At 40.1% G+C, this 16388-nt stretch overlaps 1 protein-coding gene across 2 annotated transcripts in view; it reads right to left on the minus strand.

The window, feature by feature from the left end:
* The window catches only part of smpd3 (sphingomyelin phosphodiesterase 3), a 285032-nt gene extending 270264 nt beyond the window's left edge, over positions 1–14768 (minus strand). For both annotated transcript variants that reach the window (XM_043707230.1, XM_043707232.1), the window contains exon 1: positions 14259–14768. The gene's annotated coding sequence lies outside the window, so the exon portion shown is untranslated. The remainder of the gene's footprint in view (positions 1–14258) is intronic.
* Positions 14769–16388: the final 1620 nt, after the last annotated feature.

Consider the following 16388-nt stretch of genomic DNA (forward strand, 5'->3'; position numbering starts at 1 on the left):
TACTTTTTCCCCACCCCCACCCTCCTCTAGCTTATCTCTCCACGCTTCAGGCTCTCTGCCTTTATTCCTGATGAAGGGCTTTTGTCCGAAACGTCGATTTTACTGCTCCTCGGATGCTGCCTGAACTGCTGTGCTTTTCCAGCACCACTAATCCAGAATCTGGTTTCCAGCATCTGCAGTCATTGTTTTTACCTACACTACAACTGCTCCTTTTGTACCTACACACAGTTAATCAGTCAATTAACCCCAATCACCTATTTAACTACTTGCTATTATTCAGACAAAAATGGGATGGGGGAGAAAATACCTGACAAAACAAGGTTAGTGGAATAAGCTGCATCAGAACATTGCCCAACATGTTGTACAGCATGCTGATCTACATTATGAAGTGTAGTCACAAAGCTTTCACAATGTTAGAGATGCCCATCTCATATTTATCCTCGACATAGTGGCACTGAAGTGACTAGGCTAGTATACCCTTGTTTTTAGAAGACTGATAGGGGAGTTGATTGAGACGTATAAGATTATGAAAGGATTGGACACTCTGGAGGGAGGAAACATGTTTCCGCTGATGGGTGAGTGCCGAACCAGCTTAAAAATACGGGGTAGACCATTTAGGACAGCGATGAGGAGAAACTTCTTCACCCAGAGAGTGGTGGTTGTGTGGAATGCTCTGCCCCAGAGGGCAGTGGAGACCCCCAGTCTCTGGATTCATTTAAGAAAGAGTTGGATAGAGCTCTCAAAGATAGTGGAATCAAGGGTTATGGAGATAAGGCAGGAAGAGGATACTGATTAGGAATGATCAGCCATGATCATATTGAATGGCGGTGCAGGCTCGAAGGGCTGAATGGCCTACCCCTGCACCTATTGTCTATTGTCTATTGAAACATTAGGCTCTTAATGACCAAAAACATTGTGGATGCAAATGTTATCAGGAGAATTATGCATTATGTTTCAACTGCCCTAATGTAATTTGCCCACAAAAAAATGTCTTTCCACATACTGATGAAGAGTTACTAGAATCGACATGTTAACTCTAGTCTCTTGCTGAACTTGCCGAGTTTCACCACCAATTTCTGTTTTAGTTTCCAGCATCTGCAGTTCTTTTATTAAATTTAAAGTCCACTGCTTCAGATCCTACTCGATTCTGAAACATGTAAATGGCTCCAAATTATAAGGCCTCTGGAATGTTTACCAAACAATATAAGCACTTTTGTTGTACCCCTGGAGTGGTGAAGTTTAAATGGAAATTTAATAAAATTGTTTTGCATTGTGAAGGGTTCTGCTAGGATAAATTAGGAAAGATTACTTCCTATGGTTGAGGAATTAATGATCATGAGAAATCAACAATTTGAAATAGTTGCGAAGCAGGTGAAAAAAGTAGGGGGAGAAAACTATTGTGTATTATAACACCAGCGATTGTTAGGGCAGAAGTCGTGTAATACTTTATAGAATCATAGAATCCATACAGTGCAGATAAAGAACATTTGGCCCATCAAGTCTGAACCGAACCTCTGAAGAGATTTCCACCCAGAACTGCCATCACCCCACCCCCACAACCCCACACCTACCATGGCTAATCCACTTAGCCTGCACATCCCTGGACATTACGAGGCTATTTAGCATGGCCATTCCACTTAGCCGAATCGCCCAGCAGAATCCCACACAGAGATAGGGAGAATGTGAGTTGCCGAGGTTAGAATCAAACCCGGGGCTTGGCGCAGTGAGGCAACAGTGCTAACCATTATTTCACTGTGCTGTCCAAAAAAGAGAAAAGAAAATTGAATAAATATTTTAAGCAGAAGGACTCACAAGGTAACTAGTGAGAGCAGGAGGATTAGTTTTGGATCTTGCAAAGACCTGGTATAGACTGTATGGTCTGATTGGCCTCCCTCAATGGTCTATGATGAAAATGTTCACAGTTAGTAAGTCAATAGAAGTGGATAGTAGATTCTTTGGATATTTTGGTTCTATCCTTTTCAGCTCTCAACATCAGAGAACTATATATTGGTCAAACAACATTTGCAAAAGCTTCTTCTCAGTCTATCCGTTCTAAAAAAGGATATGACTTATCTGGAAGGGCAATATGAGCTCAGGACAGAACATTCTATAACAATAATGCAATTTTGCACTTTCCACCTGTAACAAAAACATAAATTGCTGGAAAAGATCAGCAGGTCTGGCAGCACCTTTGCAGACAATTCAGTGTTAACATTTCAGGTCCAGTGACCCTTCTTCAGAACTCCTGCTAGAACTTCCAGTGTCAGTCATCCTTTGTTTTCTAGCATGTTCATCACTTTGTCTTAGTTTTGTTTTTATTCACCTCTGTTAATGTGAGTCACTGAAAGTGATTCCACATGCAGTGCAGTTTATCCTGCCCCCTTTGCAACTACCTTAAACATCAACTGCTTCTGTTGTCCATGATAACAAGAATACATTATTTTGGGTGCAAAGTAGAAAATATGTTCTAAAAACCATACAAAATACAAACCATACAATGCCAGATATGAAAAACAGGAAAATCAAAATTTTAAAACAGCTTGAAGTCTCATCTCTAAGCCTTTTTCCATGGTGTAGTCCTGGAACATGCCTTATAATAGATTGCCACTAAATCACAGACCTGTAAGAATTTCTAAAGGAACTGATCATATTTACTAGTCCAGTACTCATATTTACAATAGAGTTTGTGGTTTATTTGAACAATCTATGGAACCTATTGATTTCTCACAGTTTTGGTGCTTTGCTTAGTAAGTGGCTGTAAAAGAAGAAGGTCTTAAATCATACAAAGGTTCCATTTCACAAATAACAAAAATCCATATTTAGGCATTGCTGAAAATTTGTGATGTTGCACAGGATAGAGATGAGAGGACAGGTTCTTTAGAAGTGAAGGTGAATGATTATGCCATTTTATTTCCTGGAATTTTTAAAGCACAATGGCAGGTCTCTACATCACTGAAATCAATCAATAGAACAAACCATTTTCATTGTACAATTCATATTCATTGTCATAAAAGTTTCAAAGCTGAACGACATTTTAAAGATTAGTATCTCATAAATATTAGGATTCCACACATTGATTTTGTTTAGAAAAGTAAAAGCTTTAAGTAATGCCTGATTAAATGTCTTGTGACATCTAAAAGTTTAATGTACAATGAATTACTTTAAAATACAAAACTCCCACATTAAGAAACGCAACAGCCATCTTGCACAGCACGATCTAACATTTAGCAATGCAATCAATGATCAATTAATTTGTTTTTGATGGAAAAGAAAGAGTGTTGGCTAAATCGCGAGGAGAATTAAGTGTTCAACTTTGGTGCTTTGATGTCTGTATGTTGCAGTAACCCCTACAGATTCCTCTAGTGTGTTGACAACAAGCTATGTATGTACTACATATAAATATATAGATATATATGAATATAGGCTTACTAAGCTTGTAACTGAGAAGATCCATTAAAAATCACTGGGTTTTTTAAATGATCAGTCTTGTGAAGTCTTGGCATTTTACATTGACCAGTATTTTGGAAACTAACTTACAGACATAAAAGCAGGTTTTAAAACTGCTATAGAGTCTTTAATGTTCACCTAAATGAATAGATAGGGCTTTAATTTGACATCACATGCCAAAAATGATGTCTCTGACAATAATCTACTCAACCAGTCCTGCACCAAAGTATCAGTGTACAGTTAAGTGCTCATTTTATAGAGTGGGACTTGTAATCATCATAGCATAACAGCCGTTTTTGATGAGGAAGGTCACCTTAGCTCATCCTTCCAGTATGATCCTGTAATTCCCCACCAAAGAAATTATTCAATTATTTCCTAAATTATTTCAGTATTTTCATTGACACTACCCTTCCTGGAAATTTAATGCATGGGTTCATTTTCCATATGGAAAACTCCTACTTTTAATCTTCAAAGTTTTGACTAGCATGAACCAGTAACCTCTTGTTCTACTGAAAGTTTAGTTTGAAGTAATTTTCTGAATCTACATTACCTATACTGATGCTATTTCATATACCTCAATATGGTCACCTCACTTTAAGTTGGAATGCACCAAAATTCTGGTCTCTCCTTATAACTGTCACCTGATGTCAAAAATCAGCCTTGTGCTTTACGTCTTAACTGTCTTCATGATATTCAAAGTGTGGAGAAACCAGAACACTGTATATTGAAGCTTTTTTTTATATGAGCTTTTTTTTCATTTTATTTTCTATTCTAATTCAATTATTCAACAGTCTATTGGTTTTGTTGATTGAATAATTGTGGAGCAGCAATGTCAGATATACTAAATGCCCAGAATCTCCTTTCAATTTCAAACTTGGTTCACCATTCACAAGATAACTTGCACTGGCCATTTTGTTCTACGACATATGACAATTTACTCTTATTTATATGAAATTTCATTCATCATAATTCCACTCCTGTACATATTTTCCAGTTCTCAAGGTTTTTCTTTAAATTGCTGTCCTAATTAGCATAATATACAGATGTCACCAATTTACATTATTTACTTGGATTAAATCAATATAAATTTTAAAGGAAAAAACAGAATCCCAGCAATTGCTAGAACATCCAATGATGGTGTTTCCAAACAGCTGCGGCCCTTGAACTTTTACGTTGGTAGAGGTTATAGATTTGAAGGTACTGTTGAAGGTGTTGTTGGCAAGTTGCTGCTGTGTAACTTTGTAGTTGATGTATTCTCCTAACATATTGTGTGGTAGAGGGAGTGAACGAGTTTAAGGTGGATAGGGTGCCAATCAAGATTTTGGCTAGGATGCTGCAAGCCTTTTAAGTATTGTTTGAGGTGGATTCATCCAGAGTATTCTATCACAGAAAAAGTAGAATAGTAGAGGAATTCTATCTCACATGTGTGCCTTGGCGATGAAGGACAGTTTTGGGGGAGTCAGGGGGAAATTTACGCATCTCAGAGTTCCCAATCTCTAACCTGCTCTTGTAGCCACAGTATTTATATGGCTTTTTCAACTAAGTTTCTGATCGGGGTAACATTAACAATCTCAATTGTGGTAGCAACATAATGTTAGCAAATATCATGGGAAGATAGTTATCCTTTCTTAGTTCAGAAGAAGGGTCGTTGGAACGGAAACATTAATTAATTCTGATTTCTCTCCACAGATGTTACCACACCTGCTGAGATGTTCCAGCAATTTCTGTTTTTCTTTCTGATTTCTGCATCAGCAGTTCTTTCACTTTTTTTTCTTTTCTCTTCTTGGAGATAGTCACTCGCTGGTACAGGTGTAGCATGAATGCTGCTGCCCACTTCTTGTCTGCTCAAGTCCAAATGCTGTCTAAGTATTGTAGCTGCAGATGCATATTGCTTCAACATCTGAAGAGTTGCACAAATAGTGCTGAAGATTGTGAATTCATCAGCAATATCCCCACTTCTGATCTGATGTTAAAAGAATTTTATTGATGAAGCAGAAGAAGATAGTTGGGTCAAGGACACAATGATGAGGAACTCCTGCAAGGATGTTCTGGGGCTATGATGTTTGGCCTTAGCAACACAACTGTCTCCTTTGTGTTAGATATGTCACAACATAACTAATGGCGAGATCCCCCACTCCCCTAATTCTCACTGATGTTCATTTTTGCTAGGGATCCTTGATATCCCAGTCAGCTGTTTTGACCATGTTTGACCTCGGCATATAATGAATCCTGGAGCTGTGGGGCCCTGGCAGAATTCAAACTGAGCACCATTAAGTAAGTTAGTAAGTATGTGGTGCTTGATGTCTTTCATCATTTTGCTGGAAATTGAGAGTAAACTGATTTGTGGGTAATTGGCCGTATTGGATTTCTTTTTTTGTGTGGACAGGATATAGCTGGGAAATATTCTACTTTGTTAGGTGCATATTAGTGCTGTAGCTGTATTTGAATAGCTTGACTAGGTATGTGGCTTGTTCTGAGCATAGCTGAAGACTTGCATCTGTGATCTTGGGGAGGTGTCCAAAATAGATCATCCACTGACAGTTTTAGCTGAAGATTGTTGCAAATGTTTCAGACATGTCTTTTGCACTGAGGTGCTAGGAATCCTTTTCATTTAAAGTTGGATATTTTATAGGACCACTTCCAGTTAAGTGTTAAATTCATCTTCTTTCAAGACTGCAGTATTGCAGAATTTTATTCTGATCCCTTGACTGTGGGATCATTTAAAACAGACAATAGCAAATTTACTCTGCTTTTTAGTATGCAAGTAGACTTTTAGCTTCATCAGATTGGCATCTGATTTTTGGATTAGACTGGTGCTGCTCCTGGCATTGTCTCCTTCTTTCTCATTGAATGAAGAAAATATTTCAGGATTTGGTTCGAATTGAACATAGTTGATTTTCAGTTAAACAAATCTCAAAAGGAAAGAAAAGCACACACTGGAAATATCATAGATTCACTTACTTAGTTTCCATAGATTTCTATCTACATCTATTGCCTCTTTGTATGGTTTTAGATAGACTTTTCTCCAAAAGTTACTATTCTGCAGAATACACTCATGTCTATTGATGTACATTCTCATTAAAAGGCCAAAAAAAGTTAAAAAGATTCAGTGATTATTTTTGCAACTGTGGGAGGGTGCACATTAATATCTGTATCACCCACCGTCTCTGTCAAGCCCACAGCACCTAGCCTTGCTTTAGCATTGTAAATCCAATCTGCAAGCCTATTTTGAGTACAAATTCAACTATATGGTACCTCAGAATAAACTCCAAACTTTCTTCAATAACATAACTCCCTTTGTTTTGGCTCTTATTATTTTATGTTATCAGTGTATTGGCAACCACAAATAGTCATGAGGACGTCTAGCTCTAGTATTATTCCGAATCTATTTGTGGCCTTCATTTCTTCTACCTGCTGGTCTAAGGATTAAGATTGACAGTTAACTGTTCTTGTTACATCTCCATGCGAATATGGTTTGACCAGTCAGAATCCTCTTCTCATGTTTTATAAAGTGGTACATTTTTTTCAAGTCTGTTTATTGCATCCTAGTCTGGTGAGTACAAGATGAATAGCTTCAAATTATTGTCTCCTTTTAGCAATATTAGAGTCTGGATTTTGTAATTAATTCTTACTAATCATGAGGAATTAAATAGTTTGATTTCTATATTTGATGAGTACTGTGTTACTACAGTGACAGTCAGCTTTCTGTTCCATCACTGTCTTTTATAGTACACCAAATTCCCTTTTTGAATTAAATTCTCTCTCCAATGGTCTCATGATACCCTCTGAATCTATTGAGCTGTCACCTTTGAGGAAAACCTGCTCCCCGTATTTAAAGTGTCAAATGTTCCAAAAAGAAATGGAACTAACTGAAGAACTTTCTACATCAGGAGGACCATCACACAGCATAAAAGGCAATTTGGCATTTTGTCCATCAGCTAATTGATAGAGACTATATTGTCCAGCCATCTGGAATGAATCATTTGCAGTAATAAATTCCCCTCTACAGACTTTGCTAATTGTCCAGTTCTGGTCCCTGTCCATTTTCCATAATTTTGTCTTTAATAACCATTTTATGAAAAAAGGAAATCTGATCACACATCTACAAAATGTGGACTGAAAATATTTCCATCCGTCTTTAAACTTGTTGAAACCACCCCATTAAAATCAATTCATTGGAAGAGGCATTGAGTACAAGGATAGGCAAGTTATGCATCAGCTTTATAAAACTTTAGTTAAGCCACACTTGCAATATTGCATACAGTTTTGGTCACCACAATACCAGAAAGATGTGGATGTTTTGAAGAAGGTACAGAAAAGGTTTGCCAGGGTGTTGCCTGGTTGTGGAATTTTAGCTATGAAGAAAGGTTGGATAGACTGGGTTTGTTTTCACTGGAATGCAGAAGGTTGAAGGGCGATATGATATAAGTTTATAAGATTGTAAATGGCATGGATAGAGTGGAAAGTATGAGGCTTTTCCCATGGTGGAGGGGTCAACTACTAGGGGGCACAGATTCAAGGTGAGGGGCACCATTTAAAAGAGATGTGTGAGCCTGGTTTTTCACACAAAGGGTGGTGAGTGTCTTGAATGTGCTGCCAGAGGAGATAGTGGAAGCAGACACAATAGCAGCATTCACAAAGCAACCAAATTAATTCATTAATATAAAGGGGATAGAGGGATACAGATCCTGTAAGTGAAGATTGGTAAGGATGAGGTCAAGTTAGCTTTTCCCTCTTGTTGCTTCCCTCACTACCTGACACAGACTCAGTCCTTTAGGACCCGGCCAGCTCGATCAGTAGGACTGCTGCCAAGCCACTCTTGGTGGTGGCCATTGAAATCCCCCACTCTGATGGTGGTCATTGTCTGGGACATAGTCATACCTTACAGATAACATCAAGCTGTTGCTTGACTAGTCTTTGAGACAGCTCTCTCAATTTTGGCACTAGCCCCCAGATGTTAGTGAGGAGAACTTTGCAGGGTTGGCAGGACTTTTTCTGCTATTGTCTGTTCCGGTGCCTAGGTCAATGCCAGATGATTTGTCTGGTTTCATTTCTTTGAGACTTTATAGTAATTGGTACAACTGAATGGTTTGCTAGGCCATTTCAGAGGGCAATTGAAAGTCAATCACATTTCTGTGGGTCTGGAGTCACATGTAAGCCTGACCAGGTAAGGATGGCAGATTTCCTTCCCTGAAGGTCATTAATCAACCAGATGGATTTTTCCAACAATTGGCAGTGATTTGATGGTCATCAGGAGATCCTCAATACCAGATTTTTACTGGATTCAAATTCTATAATCTGCCATGGCAGGCTTCAAAGACAGAAGTGGGAAGTGGTGTGTGCACCTTGTAGAGATTGGAGAGGTGCTAAACGAATATTTCTCATCGATTTTCACTCAGGAAACGGAGAATATCGTAGAGGCAAAGAATGAGAGACGAGATATTAGATTAGAATAGATTACATTACATTACAGTGTGGAAACAGGCCCTTCGGCCCAACAAGTCCACACCGACCCGCCGAAGCACAACCCACCCATACCCCTACATTTACCCCTTACCTAACACTACGGGCAATTTAGCATGGTCAATTCACCTTACCTGCACATCTTTGGACTGTGGGAGGAAACCATTAGACTAGAAAAAAATCAAGGTTAGTAAGGAAGAGGTGTTATCAATTTTCGAAGGAGTGCAAGTAGACAAGTCTCCTGGGACGGGTGGGATTTATCTGAGCAATCTCTGGGAAGCTAGGGAGGAGGTGTTGGAACCTTTGGCTTTGATCTTTGAGTCGTCATTGTCTACAGGTTTAGTACCAGAGGACCTCGCAAATGTTATGCCCCTGTTCAAGAAGGACAATAGAGATGACCCAGGTAATTATAGACCAGTGAGTCTTACGTATGTTGTAGGAAAAGGTTTGGAAAAAATTATGAGAGACAGGATTTATAATAATCCAGCAAGCAACAATTTGATTGCAGATAGTCAACATGGTTTCGTCAAGGGCAGGTCATGTCTCAGAAACCTCATTGAGTTTTTTGAGAAGGTGACCAAGCATGTGGATGAGGGTAGGGCAGTTGACGTGGTGCACATAGACTTCAGTAAGGTCTTTGATAAGGTCCCATCATCACTTGCTGCCTTCTTACAGAAAGCCAGTTTCTAATCCATCTGCTAAATCACCCTCAATCCCAACAGCTTTGGAGAAAATACAGAGGCATGGGATTGAGGGTGATATAGCAGTTGGATTAGAAACAGGCTTTCTGTAAGAAGGCAGTGAGTCATGGTCGATGGAAAATATTCAGCCTGGAGTCCAGTTACTGGTGGTGTGCCACAAGGATCTGTTTTAGGACCACTGCTGTTTGTCGTTTTTATAAATGACTTAGATGCAGGCATAGGTGGATGGGTTAGTAAGTTTGCAGATGACATTAATATTGGTGGAGTAGTGGACAGAGTGGAAGAATGTTGCAGGTTATAGGGGGACTTGGATAAACTGCAGAATTGGGCTGAGAGGTGGCAAATGGAGTTCTGTGCAGATAAATGTGAGGTGATTCACTTTGGTAAGAATAACAGGAAGGCAGAATACTGGGTCAATGGAAAGATTCTTAGTAGTGTGGATGTGCAGAGGGATCTTGGAGTTCATGGACATAGATCCCTGAAAGTTGCCACCCAGGTTGATAGTGCTGTTGAGAAGGCATACGGTGTGTTAGGTTTTATTGGTAGAGGGAATGAGTTCCAGAGCAGTAATGTCATGCTGCAACTATACAAAACACTAGGAATATTGTATACAGTTCTGGTCACCCCATTACAGGAAGGATATGGAAGCATTAGAAAAGGTGGAGAGGAGATTTACCAGGATGTTGCCTGGTCTGAAGCGAAGGTCTTATGAGGAAAGGCTGAGAGACTTGGATCTGGTGTCATTGGAAAGAAGAAGGCTAAGAGGGGATTTGATAGAAACATACAAGATGATCAGAGGATTAGGTAGGTAGACAGTGAAAGTCTTTTTCCTAGGATGATGACATCAGCTTGTATGAGGGGTCATAGCTACAAATTGAGGGGTGATAAATTTAAGACAGATGTCAGAGGCAGGTTCTTTACTCAGAGAGTGGTAAGGGCATGGAATGCCCTGTCTGCCAATGTAGTTAACTCAGCCACATTGGGGAGATTTAAACAATCTTTGGATAAGCACATGGATGATGATGGGATAGCGTAGGGTGATGGGTTTAAATTAGTTCACAGGTCAGCGCAACATCAAGGGCCAAAGGGCCTGTTCAGCGCTGTATTGTTTTATGTTCTAACCCGGATCCGCAGAACATTACCTGGGTCTCTGGTTAGTGGTCTAGCAATAATACCACAAAGCCATCACCTTCCCTTATCTAAGTATTGACCATGCTCAATTAGCTCCACTGGTCAGGCCACATCATCCACACAAGGCTCTTGAAACAAACAGGATTTCATATGAGCCCCAGGAAGGAAGAAGAAATGCTTTGGACACACCCTCAAAGCCTCCCTGAAAAGATGCACTATCCTCATCTACATCTGGGAATCCCTTGCCCAAAACTATATGAAGTGGAGAGAGATTTCTTGGGGAAAATCTGAGCACTTTTGAGTCTCATTACTGATTGCAAACACAAGTCAGGCATGACAGACAGAGTGGTGTGTGGCAACGTGGACATTCTACCCTACTATTCACTCCACCACTATCTGCCTCACCTGTGACAGAGATTCTTCAGTCACCTGAGATCTCATTTTTAGTACATAATCAAGCCATCTTCATTCATGAGGGACTGCCTAAGGAGACCACTTTCGTACAATTAAACTGAATTAATACATAATTAACAACAACCTTCCCATCCTGACATGATTTCTTCAATAGTATATCCTTCGATCGATTTATAATCCACTTCCATAATTTATCTCGAATACATTCTATCATGACATTCAATGATCGTCAGGATTTTTTTCTTTATTTTCTGAAATAGTTTATTTGTTCTGCCCTTTAATTTGATAGCTTTTATTGTAAAATGCTTTTTGAATGGTGCCTTCTATATTTGTCAAGCATATCGTACACGATCCAGTATCGTTATAAAGGCAGAGTATTATCACTCGTGCAAGATAGAAACATTTCATCATTCAAAGCAAGATTTCGTTTACAATCATTACTTTAAATGGCATTAGATCTTCAGCAATTGATACACCTAGGAACACTTCTCATTTCTTTAGCACCATACCTACAGGAAATTGCTAAGACTCATCGAAATTCCTGTTTCTAGCTCACTTCTCACGCTTTGTCCTCCCCTTGCAACCACCATCGCCTCATTCATGGATCTTTCTTGGAGTAAATGAGGAATCACCAGCCGAATTATGGGTGAGGGAGTGGCGAAGACAGAGAAATGTGGGGGAGAAACGAGACAGACGAGGAAACAAAAAACACAAAGCAAAACTACAGCCAGCCACTACAGGCAAACAATGCAGATGATCAGAGCGTTCATTCTTCAACCTCTTAACCCTCTTCCTTCTCCCTTCTGTCGGCAACAAAGCCACAAAGAAGGTGTGACCAAGTGGCAGCAAACAGTACTAAGGAAACGCACGAAGGGTGAGAAAGCAAACGGAGGTCAGGAACATTTCACGTAGCTTCGCAGAAGAGTCCGATTGTACCTCCACGTCCTCGGGACCAGATCCAGGTTCAGCGAGGTCCGAATGTCGAAACAGCGCTTGGGTCAAAGGGCAGTAGAAATCAGTGCATCTCCGGATAAAACAGTATGTCAGGATCGTCAGCGTTAGTAATTTTGTCACATTAGCAGGGCAATCAAATCACAGTGGTGGTGATAAAATAACTAATAGTGTTGGTGCTAATTGCGGTAATCATCACTAACACAATTATTAATTTTCTTAGAGCAGCACTGTTTCTCGAAAATTGCGTACAATGGTAGTTTGAGACCAGGTTCTGGTCCTTTGGGGCCAATAAAAAACAGTCACTCTGGGGCAGGAAAGATCCCAAGTACTTTACAGAACAGGCGTGACTCAAAGAAGCTGCTGCTTCCGAGAAAACCCCAAAGCAGGTATTGCATAATTTGACAGCGATAGTAATAGGATGGCCTGTGGACAACACTGATCAATAAAATACTGGTATCAAATCAATTTCAAGTGTTGAGGGAAAACATCTCCGCGGCACCCAGATGCAGGGGGAAAACATAACACCGAGGGGGAAGGCGGGGATAAAGGAGAGAGCAGAGGTGGAGAGAGGAATGGGGAGGGGAGGGGAGCGGGGAGGGGATGGGGAGGGAGAGGAGAACTGGTAAGGGAACTGGAGGGAGGGGAATAGAAAAGGTAAGCTTACAAAGGGGCGGGGGCGCAAGTAAGGCGAAAGAGAAGGCATGGGGAGGAGGACAAGAGGATGGGTGGAGTAGGCAAAGGGAGGAAGGGTAGTGAGGGGTTTGAAATGTACACACTTGTAGAAATAATAGTAGTCAGTCGGCAGGTATGATATAGAACGAATACAGATCTCGAGAGGTGAGGAATAGAAACAAATTACAAACATAAAATGAGTGAGGAACAAAGGGAGAACAGAGTGAGAAATACCAAAGAATAGGGTGTGCGTGTATGGAAGCTATGGTGGTGAGCAGAGAGAATGAGGGAGACAGAAAGTAGGCAAGCATTAACATTAACACTATTAGTTCCCTGACTCTTGAAACTGACAACTCGTCCCGGAGACCTATACTGTAGTGATGCCCTCATCCAATGTTCCTCCAGGTCGCTACTGAAGAATGGTCATTACTAATTCTCCATTCTGCCCCTCTATTTGACAAACAGAATTTTTCAGGGACCGGATCAGAGAACTACGCGTACACAAACGCAATTGACCAAAATACCCAGGGACCAACAGACACACCCTAATCGCTACGTATCTTAAACATTATGTTGGATATCGCACGTAAGGTAACTACTACACTGCACATGACAGTCTTCCGCCTACTGAACATGGAGCAGTCCTGGATTCCCGCTGTCTAAAGCAAACATTTCATTTGCCACGTCCTAACATAGCAGTAAAATGGAAATCGCACTAGATATTGATCTTTTTTATTTAATAACATACGCGGGAGGGAAATTCGGGAAGTAGTATTTGCATTCTGGATGCAGATCTGCCATTTCTCCAGAAACAATAGGACAATTTTACGGGGATTTATTATAAATCAAAACTGTAGTCTGAAAAGATAGACTTTTTACAGTGCTCCAAACCTCCGTTAACACAATTTCAGAAAGACGTTACTTCAATCTTTAATTCCAATCTCTCAGTTACGTGTATGTGCCCAAGGTTTCAAAAAATGTATTCTAGTAAATGCAAATAAGTGTTTTAAAGGTGCTCGATTACTTGTCCTTATGGAGAAAGTGAGGACTGCAGATACTGGAGATCAGAGCTGAAAATGTGTTGCTGGAAAAGCGCAGCAGGTCGGGCAGCATCCAAGGAGCAGGAGAATCGACGTTTCGGGCATAAGCCTGAAGAAGGGCTTATGCCCGAAACGTCGATTCTCCTGCTCCTTGGATGCTGCCTGACCTGCTGCGCTTTTCCAGCACCACATTTTCAGCTACTTGTCCTTATGGACAATAAAAACTGTATCAGATACTATCTGAGCAGTATTATCCTCTTTATCTAAGCGATTACAATGAAAAGTAATAGGCAGGTTAGAAGAGTATACATTAAGTTATAAGTATGACAGTACCTTGTGAAAAACTCATCTTTGGTCCAGCTACCGTGCAATAAAACCCTAGAAGGAATCTTAACGCTAAGTATACGTTTGACAAGAGGTAGACAGTTGTACTTACTAATTCGAAATCCAGCCTTTACCGATTTATTTGTTCCGACTCACCAGCTGAGTCAATCCCTGATGCTCGTATTTACTGTGGCTGCAGCTGTCAGGTTTACATTTATTTCCTCGACCGAGGTCCTTGGTATGTTTGGCGGGATTGTAACTGCCAGTCCCTGATGCAACTTAGAGGCTGAACCAATGCTGGTATATTATCTGTGGCTGTATTCAGTCAGTCCTATCTGTAATTTCTGTGATTGAATGCAGCTAGTGATTCGCACATTAGTAGTGGTTGACCCAGTCCTTGCTTTCATTCTCTGGGTGTGTGCAACCGGATCCTATATATATTTTTTGTGGTTGCATACAACAAGTCTCTGGTTTAGTTTCCTGGGTGGAAAATAGATACGTTCTACTGCGGCTGAACAAAGCCAATGTCTCATACAGCTTTATCCTTCTAGTAATGCTGCTTCTCCCACTGTCAGCTTATGCATTGCTCTCTCTCTCTCTCTGTCGGTCTCTTTCTCTCCAATTACAGCACCACCCAGCTGCTGAACAGCTCCGCGTCCAGACGTCATCACAACCAATCACCAAGCGGGATCCCATATTATTCAACTGCGCCTGCGCTCAGACTTCCAGGCTATTGTTCGAGTTGTCAGAGTCGCTGTTGATTTTTCCTGCACAGAGATCTGAAATGTATGGTTTTGTGTGTGTGATGTGTGGGAGGAGGGGTGGATGGGCAGTGCAATATTTCCTTTTTAATGAAGTTAATGAACTGCGATAGTTTATCAGCGAACATTCGTTACTAAAATGGCTTGTCTAAGAATCATATCATCGTAAAGTGGGGACATCTCAGAAAGAGGTCATGTCCATTCTGACTCTCTGCAAGGGGTATCTCATCTAGTCCTACTACCTTCACTCCCTCCCCCCCCCCCCCCCCAAATAAGGCCCTGCAAGTATTTCTCTTGAGATAATTATCCAATTTCCTATTCACCTCCAAACAGAATACCATGACTTGGAACTATGTTGCTGTTCTTTCCCTAACACTGGATCAAATTCCTGGAAAACCCCAACAGCACTGTGGGCACAGTTAACGCCAAAGCTGCAGTTCAAGATGACAGCTCACTACTATCTTCTCAAGGGCAATTAGTAATGGATAATAAATGGTGGCCTAGCCAGTGACACTCTCATCAATTAATTTTTTTAAAAAAATCCAATTCTTAATTAAAAGTCATAATTTAGTCTGCCTCCGCTACATTTTCAGGCAGTGCATTTCAGATCCTTTAAAAACTGGAAATGTTTGTTCTTATGTTACATTTGCTTAGTTCACCATAAGTCAATATCCTCTATGACTCTTCTGCCACTGGGAACGGTTTCTCTCTATTTCCTTCATACAGATCCCTTATGATTTTGAATGTCTATATCAAATTTCCTCTCAATCTCTAAGTGGAACACTTTCAACTTCTCCAATGTATTCATGTAATTCTTGGGGAAAAAATCATAAATTGTTTCTGCAATTTACATTCTTCCTTCCTGATGTGTGACATTCAGAGTTGTGCACAATTAACTCAACAGACATTTAATCAAGGTTCAACAAAACCTCCTGGCTTTTAAACTCTATAACCCTATGTATGAAGCTTGTGATCACTTATTCCTTTTTAATCAATTTAACAACTAGCATTGCTACCTTCAGTAATCTGCACACATATTACCCATTCTGTATCTCTTTGAAACTGTATCTCAAATCTTTGTTCTCCCTTTTCTTTGAGAACATGTATCACTTCATGCTCTGCATTAATATTTACCTACTGCATGTTGCCTTTTACACCAAGCAAAGTCCTTTTGAGGTGTATCTCTATCCTCACAGTTCAAAACAATTCAAAATTTTGTATTATCAATAAAATTTTAAAATTGTGCTCTGTATACACAAATTAGACTTTTTAAAAAAAGATCAAGTAAAGCAGTGATTCAAGCGTTTTTTATTATAGTCATACAGCACAGAAACAGACCCTTTGATCCAACCAGTCCATGCCTAGCGTAATTCCAAACTTGCCTGCTCCTGGAGCATATCCCTCCAAACCTTTCCTATTCATGTATCTATCTAAATGTCTTTAAAATGATGTAATTGTGCCCACATCCACCACTTTCTCAG

Source organism: Chiloscyllium plagiosum, chromosome 17 (assembly GCF_004010195.1).
Source record: "Chiloscyllium plagiosum isolate BGI_BamShark_2017 chromosome 17, ASM401019v2, whole genome shotgun sequence".
NCBI lineage: Eukaryota > Metazoa > Chordata > Chondrichthyes > Orectolobiformes > Hemiscylliidae > Chiloscyllium > Chiloscyllium plagiosum.